The sequence below is a fragment of the Sesamum indicum genome, unplaced genomic scaffold, assembly GCF_000512975.1.
Source record: "Sesamum indicum cultivar Zhongzhi No. 13 unplaced genomic scaffold, S_indicum_v1.0 scaffold00256, whole genome shotgun sequence".
In the NCBI taxonomy this organism is placed as follows: domain Eukaryota; kingdom Viridiplantae; phylum Streptophyta; class Magnoliopsida; order Lamiales; family Pedaliaceae; genus Sesamum; species Sesamum indicum.
The window spans coordinates 57,814-64,299 of record NW_011628150.1 but is presented as its reverse complement, the minus strand read 5'-3'; the positions used below and the strand labels follow the sequence as shown (position 1 = coordinate 64,299).

The window sequence follows — 6,486 nt, the reverse complement described above, 5'->3', positions numbered from 1 at the left end:
AATGGTATATTCCACTTTGCCACTTGGACACTATTTTCAATCAAGAAAGTACACTATATCTTTCGACTGCATTACTTTGCCACTTATTAACCCTCAAAAAAGAAAAAAATGATTATATATATACTTTGCCCCTTCAAATACTAAATAACCAAATTCTTTTACAAAATATTGCAAATAAACTACCAAATATGCCCCCAAAGGTGATATAAAGACAGCATGAAAGAAAAGTGGCCAAGAACATTATATGTTGGGCATATTTGGCATGTTTCATTGCAACAGTAAAGAAAACTCGAATTTAAGTATTCTGCATAACTGCAGGGTGCAAAGCGAAAGACAACGGATCGATGGAGCGACGTCTGCGTTGAAGAGAGTAAGTAGATGGGGGCAAAATGCAAGTAACTCAAAAGTCAATTCAAACTCTTCAACAACGCACAAAATGGGAGAAGATTAGAGAAAGATCGATGATCAGTATCACTCTGGCCATAATTAGCGTGCATCATCATCTATCCATTCTTCAAACCAATAGGAAATTTTCTTTCCCAATGTAGACAAGCTATCATAAGCATATCTCACTGCGTTCACAGACCGTCAAATTACGTATTTTTCTTACCTGTGTTGGATGTCATTTCATAGCTAATGAACATTCGTACAGAAGCTACTATTCTAATCAAGATGAACGATTTCTTCTGCATGCTCTGTCAGTATAGGATCCAAGATTTCTCCAAAACCAGTTTATGAGCTCCATCATAAAGAACACTGCAATCTACATGCAGCCCACGAGTATTATCAGCGCCTGAAGGTGAATGAAACAAGTTCCTGAGACTAGAGGAAGCACATATAACGTACCATGTTGCTTTCTTTGTATCCTAAAATAACAACTGCGACTTATGATCAATGCCGCTGAATATAAAAGTCCCACTCATTGGAACAAATTGTCTTGTGATGAGCTGCAGTTCAATGTAACACCACGAATCGCAGTTACAAACAGATACGGCAAGCACTTAAATTTAATCGTACTGGAAGAGGATGGTGATTGTGATATTTCCTTTGTAATTGATGCCTAAAGGTGTAGGTTAACTTAAAAAGGTGGGGTATACTTTTGTTGATTGTAGTCAAACATGTATGCTTAGCGTCTTCCAAAAGGTATAGCGTTTAGTTCCTGTTGTATCAGTTCATATTAAACGCCTCAAATTTGAAAATTCATCTGCCCGCTTTGACATGAAAGAGGTGAATAACTCTTTGGATTAATTCAAGCAACCATCTGCTGAACTTAATGTAATTATTGACTTTAATCCCCCCCCCCCCCCCCCCCCCCCCCCCCCCCATGCTCTTGAGATTGCAAAAACATCCCTTACAAAGGTTTCTATGATAAAGAAAATCTTACATCACCTTCTTTATGGGATTAGAATCATTAGATACAAAAAATTATACCATGTTTTTTAAAGTAAAATATTAACTTCTCAACAAATTTTAAAATATTATCTCTTGAACATTAAAGGGGAAAAATTGTAAATGTTATAAACTTGAAGTAGAGACTTTTGTAATTTCAAAAGGGTCAATAATATAGGTAGTAACTATTTTAACCGCCGCGGAAGCATTGGAATTATACCCAACTCTTTTGATCTAAATTTTTGTCCAGGTAAGAATTAATTTCCAGGCTACCCAAATTGCAAGCTTAAACTTAGAATAGATGCTACCAGCCTCTTACTCATGCTACAATCTCGGAAAGTGACAATACCTTTTTTAAAGATCTTTTTATAGGCTCAGCTACTCTTGTTATGACTAAACAATATATTTCAAGATTAGAATGAAAAACCAACCTTAATCACCTCCTGTGACGCAATTCCACCAATGATGGCAACCACAGCATGAAGTTCTGCAGCACCATAACGACACATCTCATTTGTAAGGTCTTCTGTTAAGTTTGATCCGTTGCATCCCAAATCAGCAAGTAGTGAGACAGCTGTTGTTTTCAGTCTTGATATCTCCTCATCCATCTCACTGTGGAATATGAATCACAGTTAGTCAGCGGGATAACTGTGTAGTGGAATGATTAGATGGCCACAATAGCTTAAAGTTCTACCCATCAAATTGCCCTGGAAAGCTATTGTAGTTTGCAGCAAAACGATCTACAGCTCGTAGAAGAATGTAAAATCCCACAGCAGTACTGCAGCATAAAATCGAAATGCCATCAGTTAGTGAAGTTAATGCAATAAACCCACTTATGACACAAAAGGTCAAGATATTCAAGCAAACAACAGAGTTCCTACAGTCAATATAAATGTTCAAACCCTCTTGGTCCCAGAAAGGAAATAATCCCCACATGGGCAGGGATCCTAGCAGTAGAGAAGAAAAGGTTAAGAAGCTGAAATGACTTTCTCCAAAATTTTCACTTCTCCCTTTCATTCTTCCAGTCACTCAAAGGCTCTTGTCAAATGCTTTGACAATCCTAAGAGAACATCTCTCATTTAAAGCATAGCGGCCAATTCAGCAGATCTGACAATGAGTTTTGCTTCTGTGTCCTCAAAATTTCAACTTCTCAGTCAGTTAAACAGTGAGAAGTTTCCTTCCAATGCATCACCCACGCTCTATGATCACCACCATATCAAAAGCCCAAGACACATTTCCGGAATCCCCTTAACAATTTTAGTTCCTCAAGTGACCTCATAAGCATAGTTGTTAAAGGTGCATGGTGCATCATGCCTCAAAGGTGCCGCGGAGCCGCTAAATTATATATTCATACATGATACATCAATATCTTTTAACATCAATAATGCACAAACAATTTAACATAAACACAAAATTATGTTAACCTTTATAAAAATGGCACTGAGCTTGCTCCACGCACCATGGGGCGCCTTATCTAACTATGCACACAAGCAGTACTACTTTCACTGTCGTACAAAAATGTTTTGCCTCGTACTAATTCGTTATAAGTTAAAAGGCATTGGATTGGAGGGAACTTGATCAGTTACTGTTAAACAACAAGTAGCTTCCCTCTTTTTCTACATAAATTCTCCCATTTTACGTTCACACAAATAGTGTATAGCACACACTTTGGGAATTAAAGAGAATCATGAGTGATACAGTCCAAGCTCATCTGGATAACGCAGAGACTATTGATTGATATGGGTGCCCAAATTATGGGGTAATGCGCTTCTCAGTTTTTCTTCAAACTCTTGAGCACCTATTTTCTCATGTTCTTCCTCTATCACTACCACCTACCATTAATTTTCATCACCCTCTTCCCAGCCTTTGTTTCAGTATCTTCTTTCCACCATGTCTGGTTGGAGCACCACCACCTTCTAATTTACCAAGATATTAAAAGCCTATATAAGAGTAGAACGAAAGTGATTTGTAAAATAAAGAGCTCCCAATAGTAGCACTTTGGTCCACATCTGGGTCACAAGTCTTGACTGCTGGCCACCATCGAAATTTATAATCTAGGGTGTAAAACCCATTCTTTTGATATACAGATTTTGGGTATATGCAAGCTAGTTTTGTTCATATTTCAAGTTGAGGGTCTTGGATTATTGGAAATAAGTTGGAAAAATCCTTGGGAATGAAGAGGAGTAAAATGGGAAATTTTGGGAATGAGCATATGGCTCAAGTCACATGTGAGGTAATCATAGTATTTAGAGATGACTACAGTAAGACCCCGTGCAAAATGGTCAAGACACAGAAACCACCAATTTCTGAATAATTGCAATTACATCCCTTGTCATTAATTTGCAATAAAAAAATTGGCCAAAAGTACCAAATGTCATTCTTGGTTCTCCGTTAAACAAGTCAAGAAAAAATTACCAAAAAACTAAAATATCGTGTGGACAAAAGTATACCTTAAATTTCAAATTTTTAAAATCCCTCTGTTTTTCTCCTCTCTCACGTCTCTCTCTCTCTATCTTTTGTAGATACTCACACACACACTCTTGTATATATAAATACTTAGACCAGACACACAAATATACATACACAACATCATCCCCAAATGGACATGCATACATATCTATTCACACATGGTTAAATGCACACAAAATCACATATATAGAGATGCATGCAACCAGAGAATTCTGGTTTAGGTGTTGGCTACCAGGGGCTGGGAAGGTTGGAGTTAGGGTACAACTGGTGGTGGAGAGAGGTGGGTGAGGGGAGCTGGGAAGGAGAATATGGGGTTTGGGGAAAAGGGGTTGATGTATGCTCAAGAAGAGGGGGGGTGGGAATTAAATGGAAATGAATAATCAATAGTTGAAATAATCACTTTGAATTGTTTGGTTAGGGGAAAAAGAGTTATATTAAATTGATATACATTAGTAAAAAAATATATAAATTATAAGGTCAAAAGAGGTAATTGGATGTAGAGGAGGCACACCATAAGCACATAAAACCTATCACACCATACAATCTCCCATACCACTATAAATACCAAAATACTAATTTTTTAATGAGAGACTACTATTCATTGACAAGACCCCTCCTTCTTGATTATTACACATTTTGCGGAAATAATATTTCACCTGGTGTAAAAATCCGTCGTGGTAAAATCCCGATTTATTCCTTAGCAAAAAAACCTCAACCACATCATTGGCGCCGTCTGTGGGAACATTTACCTCGACGTTGAGCATGCAGAACAGGTCCCGAGCTCGTGAAAAAACCTCGACCACATCATTGGCGCCGTCTGTGGGAACATTTACCTCGACGTTGAGCATGCAGACCAGGTCCCGAGCTCGTGACGTGCACGATCTAGACGCCATCCAAGAAGCCCAGGCAAACGGAATGGAGCAGAACCCCCCTGGTGAACAGTCAGTTCCTCAGGAGGCGATCCCCCTAACTCACCAGCAGATACCCTTCAATGGGGGAGTCCCCTCGTCCCAGCAAAAATCTCCAGCTGCACCCCCAACGGGAGTACTCCCCCCAGAGGTCCCCCCCCAAGAGCCGATGATTCAGCTAACACAGGAGGCTTTGCTAGCCTTGATTCGAGATGCGTCCACGCGAGCTGCAGCTCAAGCCGTGGCCCAATTTGTGGCGCAACAACCAGTGAACCTGCCCCCTCCTTCCCCTCGCAGAAGTCGAGAACTATCCTCGGCTCCCGAGGAGGAGGAGCAGAGGCGAGAGGAAGTAAACAGTCGGATTTCTAGACCAGAAGTAGCACAAACTCACGACCGGAATCTCCCTCACCGAGAATCTTCCGCCCCCCCACCAACGCGGGGAGCCGAAGGTTCCTACTTGCCTTTGGCTGTGGCGCCTCCGAGACGAAGTCCACTTGCCTCCCATATTCTAGCCGAGGCGCTCCCAGCCGGTCTCAAGGTGTCGAATCTACCGGAATATGACGGGGCAGGAGACCCCCAAGAACACTTAGACAAGTTCTATGCCAAGATTGACTGGTATGATCTGAGTGATGCCGCGTACTGTAAAGTCTTTCGCACTACACTTTCGAAGCGTGCGTTGGCTTGGTTCAACCAACTGCCCGCTAGAACTATTTCCAGCCTCGAGCAGTTGGTTCAGCGTTTTTTGCACCATTTCTCAATGAACAAAAAGATCCCAAAAACAGCGGCGTACCTGTTCACTGTTCGCCAGAGGGAAGGCGAGACCCTGAGAGACTTCATGCAAAGATTCATAGATGCAGTTCATGAGGTCCCTCACGTCAATCAAGAGTTATTAGCTAGTATCGTGCAGCAGAATTTGCAACCGGGAAGATTCAAGGAATCTATAGCCGGTAAACCCCCTAGCACTATGGAGGACTTGATTGTGCGTTCACAGAAATACATCCGAATAGAGGAGTCGAACGCGATGGCTCCTTCCTTCAACAAGAGGAAGAGTCGGGAAGAAGAGAAAGAGCCGAAGAAGAAGGAGGAACGCAAACATGTACCTCCAGCTGGTTTCGCCCGCTACACCCCTTTGAATGCCTCCAGAGGAGAGATATTAGTCGTAGCCGAGCGGCAGGGATTGATCAATCAATGGCCGAAAAAGATGAAGGACAATCCTAAGAGGCTCAAATTCGACAAATACTGTCGTTTCCACCGAGACAGAGGCCACACCACGGAAGAGTGCCACCATCTAAAAAATGAGATCGAAAAGTTGATTAAAAGAGGATACTTAAAAGAATATGTCAACTAGGAACCGAAGCACCAACCCCGGGACTCAACCCCCAAACAAGCCGGGAACGGCGACAACCTCCCCACAGCAGGGGTCATCGCCGTGATTTCGGGTGGCCCCGCTGGGGGCGACTCGGCCAATTCTAGGAGGGCCCTCACTCGAGCAGCTAGGGGGAGTCACGCGCAAACCCATATCCAAGTTCACACCATCAGATCGCTGCACGAGGATGAGATCTCATTCGGTCAACAGGACTTAGACCCTACGAGAAATCAGAACAATGACGCCCTGGTCATCTCCGCCACAATATCTAACTTCTGGGTCAAGAAAATCTTGGTGGATAGTGGAAGTTCCGCTGATATTATATTCTACGATGCATATGTCTAGTTAGGGATT

General features: G+C 41.8%; 1 long non-coding RNA gene across 1 annotated transcript; it reads right to left on the bottom strand.

Annotated features, from left to right (window-relative positions):
• Positions 1-625: 625 nt before the first annotated feature.
• LOC110011429 lies at positions 626-2,181 on the bottom strand. Its single transcript, XR_002286433.1, has 4 exons — positions 2,084-2,181; positions 1,821-2,001; positions 847-947; positions 626-763 (listed from the first exon to the last, which is right to left on the bottom strand). It is a non-coding gene; the product is annotated as an uncharacterized LOC110011429 (long non-coding RNA).
• Positions 2,182-6,486: the final 4,305 nt, after the last annotated feature.